Raw genomic sequence first — 14,360 nt, forward strand, 5'->3', positions numbered from 1 at the left:
TCATAACATTAACAGACCTCAAAAGCAACATATTGCAACTTGGCTATTCAGTAATATTAGTGAAAGGTTAAATAATAAATGTGGTAAGAACCTGATCTCTAGCCTGGTTCCATGTTGGTAAGGCAGCAACATGAGGTGAAAAAGCAATTGGCCTGTGCAGTAGTCACCAAAGATTGTGACAGGATTTGGGGATTAAGAAGATAATGTGAGTTCCAAAGTTAAGACTTGGTACATAAAGCATTCAGAAAGTCCCTACCTATAGGTGTTGTCAGAGGAAGTATAGGCAAGAAAATGAAATCCACAAGTGAAGTGAATTTTGTCACAGTGAGGACATTGAGCTGAAAGTTAAAGTGTATTTTTTGTTGGTGACTTATTTTATCATCTTCCTCTTCTGTGAATTGATTTTGAAATGGCTCTTGATTACATTTATTCACATGGATGAACTTCTGGTTATATTTTCTTTCACATAACAGTATAGCTTTTATTTATCAATTAAATTACCCAAATTCAAACGTATTAGAAATTTCACTGAACCTCTGTCTTAAGCCATGTAGAAGAGACATGACCAGGTTTACCTGCTCCTTCTCATAATTTAATAGAGAAGTCTTAAGAAGAAAACCCGGATGCTGACAGGTAGCTCCCTTATAACCCCCTGCACAAGCTCCTGATCCAGTCCCCAAGGCTACACACTCCTGTTGACTTTAGCATTTGTACCTGATTCTATCCCTGAACTTTGTGGCCCTGAGCTCCCCTGCAGCTGCCCCTTATCCTGTTCTTTGTTATGAATTCTTCTAAATTTCACTTATCCCTGTTCCTGACCCCTTAGCTCCATGGTCCTGTGTTTCAACTGTGCCTGATCTTGCCTTTGTGTTCCTGATCTCCCCCTGCACTGGCCCTAGGTCTGATCCCTGGAATACATGTTGCTAACTGCCTCCTGCACTTGCCTTGGCTCTGGAGGCTAGGCTTCATGGTCCTGAGCCCTCCTTCAGCCTGCCCCAGGTCCTGTCCTCAGCACTCAGTAGTGTTGAACTCTGCTGCACTTGTCCCTTTTCCTGGCCCCTGGTCTCAGTGATCCAGATCTTTCCCTCCACATGGACTTAGCTCAGGTCTTCAGGCGCCTGGACTCCATGACCCAGAGATCCCTTGTACCTTCCCTGTACCTGCATTTTGGCTCAGTCATCTCAAGCTTTCCTTAGCCTTCCCCTTTATCTTGTACCTGGGCTGCATGTTCCTGATTTCCTCCCACCTGCCCTGGTCCTGGCCCCCAGGTTCAGTATTTCTGAGAGCCCCTTTCAGTCAGTCCTGCCAGTTCTGCTGAGAGCTGGAGACATGGGCTCCTACATTTTTTCCTCAAGTGTGGGTCCCACACAGCATATCTTTTGTCTTTAGCATTCATGTTGGTTGTAGGTGTCAGATGGAAATGTCCTTGCCAAGTGTCCTGGCCATGGATGGCTGAGATATAGTTTTGATAAGTATGGTTATTGTAGCTGGCCAGAATATGTACCCTCTTGCCAGGCTCCTCTATCTTTAATAGCACCTGTGGGCATCAAAGCTGCTCATTCTGCTCTCAGCTGCTGAACTCTCCATGCATCCACAGGGCCATGGATTACTGTAGAACAACTGATCACTGGGAGAGAAGGGGAAACAGATATTTGAGGAAACCTCAGATGGCAAAAGCCACATGATCCTGGCTCAGCATGGTCCTGGGTGTCTTGGAGGCCACTCTGCAGGAGAGGTTTGAATGTGGCTCAGACTGCCTACCCCTTATTGTATCTCATTCAGTAGTACATGACCATGTCCTTAGCTTGTGGACTGTCAATATGCTGGCACAGCTAATTCTAGGCATGCTCTTTGAGATGATGGACTTGCCCTTTATGGAGTCTGCTTGGTGTGTCCTTATTGCATCACTGCTGGGGACCTGTTGTAATGAGCCCATCCAGTAGCTATTGGAAGTGAATCCATAGGATGTCCAGGAGAGTCTCAGAGACTCTCTCCCCAGGCAGTACCAAGTCTATCCCAGATTCCATTATCTGCATCTCACACTGGAAACCTCCAGACACAGGATGGTAAGAAAACTGTCACACAATGTCAAGCTTCCTCTCACTCATATGCACTCACATACTCAATACTTGTATTTATCAAAAAAAATTGCTTTTAAACTAGTAATAATGCAAACCCAGCTAAGCTCAAATTCCATGGTGAATTGTTTCTGTTTGGTTCCATTACTGAAGGAGACTACCTGGGATTCCCAGAGCTGGGGTCCTCTCCCAGAGCTGCAGTCAGGACTGGGCTAGTTTTAATCAGCAGAGGGAGAGGCTCCATTTGCATTTCCTCCAACTGTATAGCAAGCTGTATTTGTCAGCCAAAGGGGTGCTTATGAAAAATACCAAAAATTTGTTGGTTTTTATAAAGGCTATTTATTTGGGGTAGGAGCTTATAGATACCAGGCTGTGTATCTAATACTGTGTAGTATTCCTAGTATTTCAATGTAGGCATATACCCCAATGCATTTATCTTCTCACCTGCTGATATGTACTAGGACTGTTTCTAGTTTCTAGCTGTTAGAAAGGTCTGATACTAAAAAAAAAAAAAGGTCTTTATTATTCCTACAACAAGAAAAATTTGGACAAATTGCAAACAAATTGACTTCAGCACATCAGGTAAAGGAAGTCACTGGACAAACAACAGATTTTTAAGCTGGGGAACAGAAGATACATGCAAGGAGAAACAGATCCCAAACCTTAGCTTACTTGGGGGAGATGTCCATAGATTGGATCTCCTTATTTAAAAATCAAACTAGAACATGTGATCAGTTTTGTAAGACTGAGTGTGATCAAGGGATAAGAGTGTAGAACTCCCAATGGCCACAGATGCTGATGAATCCCTACAGTTTTGCGAGTTTTCCTCCAGGGTTAGGGAGAATCCACTAAAGGCACCCACCTTCCTGTGATGATGCTGTCTGGGGAGAGGAAGAGTAGCTGCTGTTAAAATGCACAAACACCCACCTCCCGTAGCGCCTCTACAGATGAAATAATTAATCAGAAAAGAGATAACCATCACAATCTGTATCCTAAGGATGAAATCCTATAGAAATTGCTACAGAAATATATTCTACCACTGAAACTCTCTAAGCACTGTCTCTGTCTTCCCTCAAGAATAAAAACCTTATCTCCAGGGAAAGGACCAAAATGAGTGGCTAAATACACTGTTGGAAGGAAAACCATTCCAATTGCTGGAAAGAAGAGATGGGAAAACAACACTTTCACCCTCAAGAGCAGGAACCCATGCTAATCCCAAATCTTCCTCTGAAAAGGAGGGATAGGGACAGATGGACAGTCACACCTCAGGACCAGGGTCACAAGGCCTGACTAAGAGTAAGTCTCAGTGAGGTCAGAGACTACACCCCTAGGCCCTGCCTTCTGCACCTCAGGGAGAGTGACTTTCAGCTGGAAAACTGAAAAGAAAGAACTCTATATGCAAGGAGAAAAAATAAAAAATTCTAAACCAAACTGGCAGAGAAAAATAAGGCATCATCAGAGAAAATTAGTATTCTGGTGCCCAGAACAGAAAAAAGTAACTAAGGTAACATGGCAGCTGTAAACTCCAAGTCAGCTCTGATTAACACTCATGGAACACTCACAATAAAGACCTAGCAGAAGGCAGGGTGTGATCATATCAAAGCAGGATAAAATGAATTATAATAAAACTAATGATAAGGAAAATAGAGTAATACCACAATATTTATGATCTGAGGGAACAGGTCTAGCATTCAACAAAAATTTTAGGGTGAATCAAAGAGCAGGAGAGCAGTCTTAATATACAAACTATTAGAATGATCCTACTATGTGACCCAGATCCTAGAAGTGAAATATCTAATAAAGAATGTAATATCACGATGATTAATATGATATTTTTTTCTATTAACAGAAGTCCACAAATCTTGTAAAATTGGTGGCATGTTATTTCCATTTTATAGATGTCCACGTTCAAACAGAAACAAGGGTGTGGTATTGATGTGCCCAAGAGCTTAGATGTGGTGAAAGAGGGCTTCAGTGTCTGGGCTTGTGGTCCTCACCCTTAAACATGACTGCTTCCCTTATCAAGCACCAGGACAGATGGACATTCTCAGTGATGTTTTCAGAAAACCTATTTCTATAATGGCACAATTTTGCTGCATTATAGTATTTACTTAGCCTATAGATTACAAAGGTTCATACAGATTAATTTTAAAGAGTCTCTGATATTTCACATCATTACCTATATTTCCAGTGCATCTTCTGAAAAAAATCTATTCATGTGTTTATTTGCAACAGTGAGGTATAATTTGCAGGTATAAAGTGTATCCTTCATTGTTTCCAGTTTGGTAAGTAATGACATTTTTGCATACCCATTAATCATACTCATAATGAAGACAGTGAAAAAAACACATCAGCCTCCAATGCACAGAATACTTAGTAATTCCTCCTGACACATTTAGTTAAATTGAGCAAATTATAATAGAGATATATTTAGTATAAAAACTTACAGTTCTTACATGACAGAGCACTCAATTGGAGGACAATTTTGTTGAGAAGGCTGAGGTTTTGTGAAGCCAGATACAAAAGAAGAAATCTCAGGATTCTACATGATAGGAGGACAAATTTGACCAAAGGTCTTTAAGAGGAGCAGCTTCTGTGAGGGGGTAGAAAGCCTTTGGGAAGTAAAATATGTTGTTATTACATTGAAGGCAAAATGTACCCAGGAAAGAGGCTGGCATGAAGGCATCTCCTAAAGTTACAAATTTTAGAAACATGCAGCTGATTCAATGGGAGTTGTCAGGGTGACAAAGAGAGTACTGTGAAAATATCCACATGATTTATGATCCTCATATAATGAGGAGTGTCATTCTACCTGCTATAACAGATGGGAAACATATTCCTCTGCCTGAGAGTTCTTCTGGGCTCAATTAAAACTGTCTGCTTGATGGAGCACTTGTTGGGAGTGGATGTGAGGAAATTCTTGAAATGAGCAAGTGTAACTGTTATATTCCTCTATGATTTTAACCAAGAAGCTTTATGGATGCCTGAGGTCTTAACTGTTACCTTCAGAATAGATTTTGTTGCAAACTTCACATGATGAAACTGGTAATAATTCTGAAGTAAAAAGAGCTTTAGCTTGAGGTTTTGTGCATATCAATGCTGATTTCTCCCTACAGCCATCCCATATCTCACTGTGAATCTCAAGCATTTTACCTTGAATTGACCTGATTTATAAGTATTTTTGGAGGCTTCTTTGGCCAGAAACTTCCTACTTCTGCAGAATAAACACTGAATAAGTTTGACAAGCCTGTTTGCTCTCAGAAGGTCATAGTTGCCTAGAAAGAGCTTTTCAGGACAACATGAAAATATTGGGGCTTGGGAGTGACCATGCTATCTCCTACCTTTGGAAATTTGTAAAGTTTAATGATAAAGTGAGATATGTTTGCCCTCACAAAATAAATGTCTGAACTTTGAGCAAAGTGACCCGGTTGAGGAATATGCCAACCCATGTGCTTGCAGGTGTCCCAATAAATCTGGTGAAGAGATAAGAAAAGCAGTTCCACAGTCAAAATGCATTGTAGTGTTGCAGTGTATGACTCAGCTCAGTGTACATTTTCCATTACACTATATTCATGTTTTAAAATATGCATTATATTCAAAGAAAACACTAATTTAATTTTAAGTAAAACATGTAAAATTACAGGAAGCATTTCACCCTCAGTAAAAAAATAAATAAGATTGAAAGGAATACATGTGGATAGCTGTCATTGTCTTGGAGTATAGAGAGGTCAAGTTGATTAATAATATTCATCTATTAAATCCTCATTTATTTTTCATCCATTTTTCTATTGAATATAGAGGAAACATTGTTGACATCTTTAACTCTATTTGCACATTTGAATAATTCTTGTAGCTCTAAGTTGATTTTATCTATGCATCAAAGCACCATTATTTGGTTCTACCATCATGGCAGTTGGCTCTGGAGTTCAGTGCCTTGTCAGTGGGTTATACCTGTGAATTTGTGATCCTGAGTGTGATAGAGTTGGATTCAGATGTGAACTTTCTACACATGCCTCTTCTATCACTTTTACTGAACCTGTGGTTGGTGCTGGAGTTAGTGTATACACCTGAGATGTGAATCTCTGGACTTTCCATGTGCCAGCTGAGCCCTGCGCCTCAGAAGAGTTGCAGCTCCTACCCTCCAGTTTGTTAAATGTGCACAGGTTGGCTAACAGGGAGGTAAAGATGGTCAACTACCATACCAGGGAATGAAGAGTGCCTACAACTCCAAGCAGGAGAATCTCATCCATCAACCATGAATCTAAACCCCCTCTTGATATAGAGGTGGAGTGGACATCACCAAACCAGGGTCCATAGGATGGAGGAATAAAATATAGATTAGAGTGAACTGACTTGTATTCTACTATAGAACTACTGTTACTAGTCATGGAAGAAACTGTGGCATTGATCTGGAGAAAGTGACCAAGGTAGTTGCTGAGGGCAGGGAAAGGGAAGTAGAAATGAGACATGGGAGCATTTTTGGGACTTGGAGTTGTCCTAAATGATATTGTAGGGACAGATGCCAAGCATTATGTATCCTGCCATAATCCACTGAATGTACTGGGGGAGAGTGTAAACTACAATGTAAAGTATAATTAATGTAGTTCAGCAGTGCTCCAAAATGTATTCACCAAATGCAATGAATGTGCCACAATGATGAGGGAGATTGTTGCAGTGGGAAGAGTGGGGTGGTGGGGTGTGAGGTATGTAGGAACTTCTTATATCTTTTAATGTAATATTTTTTGTGATTTATGTATCTTTAAAAAAGAAAAATACATACATACATACATACATACATACATATTTAGTATTGTTGTCTTTCTGGTCAACTGTCACATCAAGAATGGGGAGGTATATCTCTCCCGATAGAAATAGCTGAGAAATTGGGAGATAATTCTGGCTCCACATAAAGACACACCATCATTGTGGATTCTCCAACACTGTGTGGCCATTCATCCCAGTGATGAGATTTAGAAGACATTTGGGGCTTGAATTGATGGTGAGATTAGTTAATATTTTAGGGGTATTGAGATGAAGTGAATTTACATTGCATGTGTAGAGGAATGTCATAAAAGTTTTACTGAAAAATGCTTTTTATGTGTGTGATCCACTGTTATTTTCAACTGACATTTGTCAGCAGCATGCAATGGAGTCAGCATGGAGATATTTTAATTTTCCCTGACAGGTACACCAAGCATTCTAGTTCTGCTTGTATGGAAAGGTCAAGATTGTCATGAATGATATGCCTTATTTTCCATTATGAACTCTACCAATATGGTGAGACAGCAGGTTGGAATTAGTATGTACTGATATAAAACACACAGTGTGCTGATTTTGATGACTGCTGTAAGAAATAACCATAATAATGTACATTTCACATTTATTCTTTTCTTTTTCTGACACTTAGAATTGTAAAGTAGTTTCACTGTGGCAAAAGCAAGTGTTCCACGGGGGTTCTTGCTCTCTTTGGAATCTCCAGGGAAATGTCCTTTCCTTGTCCTCGTCCACTTCCAGATATACATTCCCTGCCTTCTTTGACTCATGCTCCCTTTCCCCTTTTCTACAACCAGCAAGGTAGGATCTTTCTCCCATCACCAACTTTTTATCCTAAGCATGGATATTTCCAATAACAGGGCATGCTGGATACAGCTCTGCAAAGGAGAAACATGTCTTTCAGGGAGAAGATGATTTTTTGCTAGTGCACAAGCAAGGAATTGGGAGAATCTTCCCCAAAACAGTTTAAAGTGATAATGGGAGCTAGGATTTGTAAATAAAAAGATAAAGGGGGTATGTGCAATTTTTCAGTTCTAGGGTATCTCAAGCATGTCAAACTTAAAAAAAATTCTATTAGTAAAGTTACATATTCACTGGGTCATAAGTTGCTCCTGATACTCTTCTGTCTGGTTTTGCTGAGGTGTTACCTTATTCCTGTTAGCAAAACTGAGAGGGTCTGATTAATAGCCTTTGGAAACTAAGGGCAGAATTTATATTTCCAAAATAAATTAATAAAAAAAATCTCAGTTATGTCTGGGAAGACCCAGAGCTGCATCAGTGGAGGTGTGCTTTTTAATAAGCACATTTTCCAGTTATCAAACTTGATTTATCTTCTGGAAAAGTGTTTTGCCCTGCTCTCTGCTCATAAGGGATATTGTGATTACATTAAGGGCACATCTGCATAATCTGGGATAATCTCCTATTGTCAAGATCCTTAAATTAATCACATCCTTCAGGCTCCTTTTAACATGTGCATTTCACGAACAAAATAAATTCAGTTCATCTCAGCATTCTCATAATTCTCACTTCATTATAATATCAACTCAACTCCAAAGTCTTATCTAAATAGAATCTACACAAATGTAACCAATCACACCATCTAAATCATCTTATCATATTTAGGTGGTCTTCTCGGGATAATCTATCCTGAGATGAAATATCTTTCCATAAGCATATCTCAGAAATTTGAAAGCAAGTTTTCTGCATCCAAAATATAATGGTGGTCCAGTGACCACTCCAGTTCAGAGAGGCTGTCTGTCCACAGAGCTAGGGAAACCACATTAAAAGGGAAACACCTGTCTTCCACTTCTCTCTCCTCTCACAGGGACACATTTTTTAATGAGCTCACAATTTTTTCATCCTAACATTCTGCTTTAAACAAGCTGGGCAGTCACTGGGCAGCACCTACTGTACAGTGTGGGGTTCCATAGACTCATCTGAATTGACACCCAAGCTCAATTCTTGGGACTTTCATGACCTTGAATGGTTTGCTTGACCTTTCCAAGGTGATTTCATACTGTAATGTCCATGTCATTATCACCACCTGGATGTAAAGGGAACACTATTGGATAATGAAGCAGCCAGAAGAACTTGCAGAGTTTTTTCCTGTGAGAGTAAATCATCATTTCTAACTGTGAAGAAAGTTTTTTCTTTTATTTTCCTACTCCCAGTGTAAATCTGAGAAGCTTCTCTCTGTATCTGGATCTTCCCTGAACTCTGGGATTTAGAGGTCATGAGGGCCCTCAACTCTCACAGCATCTCCTCCACCTGAAGGATCCCCATTGTTCCCTTTGCATGTGGTTCTTCAGCCACACATCCTTGTGGGCATTAGGGCTTTTATGTTTAATTAAATTAATAACTGTCCATGAAAACCACAGGAAAGAGGAAACACATACAAAGGAATGTGTACAGTGCACATATTAACAACAGTTGTGTGAATGTTCATTATTACACAACATGTCTGAAACTCACAACCTCAGACTTTGAAATATACACTGATCATAGGACCTTCCTAAGGTCACAGTAGAAACTTAGTGAGGCTGAATCTATCAGTGTTTCTTAAAAGTCTTTGATGACGCCTAACAGATCATATTATTATAGGCTCATGCCTATTATATTTTGATATTCATGTCTCCACATACACTAACACAATCTAGCATGGCCTACAATACCTCCTTGGAAATCATCCACTTAATGAATATCATGGGATTCCTGGAACTCACTCAATGGAAAAGATACCAGGTCCCTTCCATACAGGAATGTAGACTTGTCACTGGTCACAGGGCCCTCCTGTCTTGTTTCTTGCTGTCTTACCAAATTACTCTCCAGGTGTCATCCTGCAGGGTTGGTGTCTCCTAGGTCTGGGTCCACCTTAGAGCCACAGGACTCCACAGGGGACTGCATAAGTGCAGCTTTCAGCCAGAGTCCAGCTTCAGGGAACAAGTGAGACAAGTGAGCCTGAGCCCTGCTGAGGCAGAGGCCAGCCTATCAGCAAAGAAACAAAGGTTTGGATGCAACATGTCCCACAATTGATTTTTCCTCATTTCTCTCAGTAGTGTGGTAAAGAAGATATGACCTCTTCACCACAAGTCATAGCTCAGGAAGAAATTCCAGGTTTTGTGATTGCAGATGAGGCTCTGATTCCATGAGTCATCTTTCAGCAAGGGGAAGTAGGTGGATTTTCCAAGTCCATCAGGGTAGCTGACATCTCAGGCTCAGTCTACTGTGTTTTTGAATCATGTGCAGCCTCAATCAGCCCTGCTCATAATGGAGAAAATGAGATGAGGCACCTAGCTCATGCACCTGGGGGGTTATATCAGGCTGTCTCCTCTTTCTGCTCCCTTTCACTGATGTTCTGGGGCTCTACATGGTTATGGGGAGCTAACCCCAGGAATGAATAATACTGAATAGCTTGGAAGAAGAAGGATATATATGCTCACATGCTGGGAAAAGAAAGTGGGGTCTTAAATTTTCAATTCAGATAAAATAATTCTACAATTAAATTTTCTGTCCTAATTTTCAATAGTTATGCAAATTCAACATTGTTATTATTATTATAATGATGGTGATGTTGATTGATGCTGATTAGTGTATGTTGCCTGGATGGCAGATGGAGTTCAGTGCCATGTCAGTTGGCCCTACTTTGGAGTTTATGTTTCTGTGTGATGGAGCTGGACTCAGATGTGATCTTTGTTCACAAGCCTCTTCTGTTACTTTTACCGGAACTGTAGTTGGTGCTGGGGTTTAATATATATGCAGGGGACCTGAATCTCTGGACTGACCATGTGATAGCCAGGCCCTGAGCCTCAACAGACTTTAGCTCCTACACTCTGCTTCATTGGACTTACCCCACTCAGCTAACATGGAGTTGAAGAAAGTCAACCACCACACCAGGGAGCCATGAGTGCCTACAACTGAAAGCAGGAGGATTGCATCCAGCATCCATGTTGAATCTAATCTCCCTCTTGTTTCAGATGTGGTGTGGACACAACCATTCCAAAGTCCACAGGATGGAGAAATAGAGTATGAATTAGAGTAGACTTACTGATAATCTATTCATGAACTATTGTGATTAGTAATCGAAGAAAATGTGGCATTGGTGTGGAGAAAGTGGCCATGGTGACTGCTGGGGGTAAGAAATGGGAGGAAGAGATGAGATGTGGAGGCATTATCAGGACTTGGAGTTATCCTGGGTGATGCTGTAGGGACAGTTACCGGACATTGTATGTCCTCCCATGGCCCACTGGGTGGAACGTGGTAGAGTGTGGGCTATGATGTGGACCATTGACCATGAGGTACAGCGGTGCTCAGGGATGTATTCACCAAGTGCACTGAATGTCTAATGATGATGGAGGAGATTGTTGTTATGGGGGAGAACTGGGGTGAGGGGGGTGGGGATATATGGGGACCTCATATTTTTTTAATGTAATATTAAAAAAAAAAAGAATTAAATCCTGAGAATTAACTGCACAGTGTCAGAGTGTTAAGTGAAAGTTTTTTTCTTACTTCCAGTCTAATACAGAATAATGTATACTTTATATATGTGTGTATAAAATATAATATAATAGATATAATTGCAAATATATTTTCTGTTTGAAACTTGGAAATGTAATGGCATTACTTAGAATAGATGTAGTGGAGAATCCCTAGGGATTCAATGCTTTTAAGCAAGAAGGTTCAACACCATTACAGGAATATGAAGTTTCCACAAATCTTCCTTGAAATTGAGTCTCCTCTGTGAGTGGGCCATGAGCATCTCCTGCAGTTCAGCCCCCTCCCTGCCTGGGGAGGTTTGTGTCTGGGCTCACACTGACTTCCCCTCACTGTGTGTTTCTTGCACAGTAATATACAGCTGTGTTCTCAGAAGTCACAGAGCTCAGATGCACAGAAAACTGGTTCTTAGACATGTCTCTCAAAGTGGAGAGTTGGCTTTTGAGGGATGGCCTATAGTTAGTGCTACCATCATAGCATATTATTAACAACCACTGCAGCCCCTTCCCCAGTAACTGATGGATCCATTCTCAGCAGTAACCACTGATTATGATGGAGAATCCAGAGATAGAGCATGTGAGGGACAGGGTCTGCAAGGGCTTTACCAGTCCTGGGCCTGACTCCTGAAGCTGCACCTGTTTCAGGACACCTGAAGAACAGGAGAAATTGGGTCATGGGCTCAGCAGCATCATCTCCATTACCTTCATATCTGAATTCTGAGACACTCACAGCTAGGAGCTGCCACCAGAAAGAGGAAGAATCACAAGGATTTCATGTTCCTCTCCATGAGGCCCATAAATCATAGACAATGTTTTCTGGGTTGAGAAGGATCCTGAATTTAAGTCCATGTGTGCTGTGCTTTCCTCAGTTAGCCTAAGTGACAATTTGCATTTGGGAGGTACATTTGTATATAAAGGTCTAAGTGCCCTTTATATACATATATATAAATGCTCTGTCTCTGGAGCTTCACTGGAAGAAGGATACTCGTTGATCCCCAGGAGAACACAGTCCACATCTTGGGTCCCACTTTACTAAGTACAGGAATTTCTATTTCCAGGCCATGAAAACATCCTGGAGGAGATTGCTATGGAAGTGGATACAGCCAAGAGACAATGATGTCTTTTCAAATATTGTCAGTTTGTCTCTTCTCTAATGGACATACATTTGTATCAAATTCCCAATACAAATACATGGCCTATATTCTGCTTAATGAATCATTTGATCCAGTTATATCCTCTGTTAACTGATATTTATAGGATATTCTAAAGTTCTGAAGCAGCAGCTAAATAAAAGTAACACAGTGAACTCAGGCATACTGTCCAATCTAGTATATGCCACAATTCAAAATGTCTTTGTTTGACTCACTTAATATGTGTGAACATTTTTTCTTAGTAAGGAAAGTTGATAAAAGTATTCTCAATAATTATTGTGGAATTGAAATGGCACAAGTCAATCTCTCATGCCGTTTATGTTTATCACTCCTAGCCAGTTCCTAAACCTGCTTATTACCTATAGTTAGTTGAGTCTGCAGGGACACCCTGCACCTTTGTACTCTCTCCTTGGGTAAAACTTTAAGGAACATAAACTCTCCTCTGGTTTACATATAGAAATAGTCAGTGGAGGGTCATCAACACACCAATATGTCAGGTCAGTTCTATGGATTGACTTCACTCTTTCATAAACACATTATGTCCTGACCCTAGTCCTATGAATGTGACTTTATTTAGAAATAGGTTTTCTGATGATGTTGTTAGTTAATATGAGGCCACACTGGATCATATTGGGCCCTAATCTAACATTACTTGTATCCTTGAGATGACTCAAAGAGGACACCATGCAATGACTGAGTTAGGAATTGAAGGCCCAGGAATTGGACAAAGCACCAGTACCTAGGAGCAAATAGGAAAGATTCACCCATACAGACTTCAGATTTTTATCCTCCAGAACTGCAAAGCAACACATTTATATTGTGTTAAGCCATTCAATTTGTGATTCTTTTTTACAGCAGCCCTCGGAATCCATTCATTGGTCAAAGAAAAACCCAATTCCTGCATTATGTATCACTGACAATGAACTTCAGATTCTCAGAAAATGGTCTCTAATACATTGAGGGAAACCTGTACATCCTTGTCCATATATCCCCAGAGTGAATAGTTTGAGAATGAGCAAGGTCACAATGGCTAGAGGACAACTCCCTGCACAGCTATCAAATCCCTTGAAGAATGACACTGGAGCTGTTTGCTCAAACCTGTCTCACTAAATCCTGGGATCATGGCTGAGATCCTAGAAGTCAATAGTGACAGAAAGGCCAGCACAGCTCCATCTCCTCCTGCCCTGTGACCTTGAAGATGTGACCTCACCCCTATGGGCCTCAGTCTGAGGAGATTGGGGATTGCAGCAGAAACTTCATTTGTGAATTTTAGAGATGGAATCCAGAGATTTGCTGTTACTATTATTGTTATTAATATTATCACCACCCTGGGAGGAGACTGTGGGAAGCTATGTGAGTCCTCACTTCCATCCCCCACAACTACTAAAGTGACACCTGCTCTGGTCTTGTCCTTCACATGTCATACATGTGTGGCTGGGGAAAGTCAAACCACTCTGCCTCAGTGACCACATCTGTACATTGACCAATTTAGATCCTGCCATTTGTAAAAATCCCTTTTTATCTTATTTCAGGAAAAGAGATTTGAATGCAACATACTGCAAACTGGCTTTTCAATATTAGTTAAATGAATTACAAAAGAAATAAGCTCCATGCTAGAATGTAGGTAATAAGAAAACCAACAGAATTAGGATGATAAAGATTAATAGGTTAAATCAGGAACTTCTGTTTAAGAGCAGAAATATGGGCTGATCTGCTGTGGAAAGGGCAGGGGAATAGACGGCATCCAATATCCAGGAGGAGTGCGACCATTAATCCTCAGATGCTCACATAGGGTGGCAGAGATGCAGGATTAAGTGTTCTGGTCTTTGGCCAGTGATGAGCTTGGAGGAAGACTGACATAAATTGTT

The sequence above is a fragment of the Dasypus novemcinctus genome, chromosome 19 (genome assembly GCF_030445035.2).
Source record: "Dasypus novemcinctus isolate mDasNov1 chromosome 19, mDasNov1.1.hap2, whole genome shotgun sequence".
NCBI classification, from domain to species: Eukaryota; Metazoa; Chordata; class Mammalia; order Cingulata; family Dasypodidae; genus Dasypus; species Dasypus novemcinctus.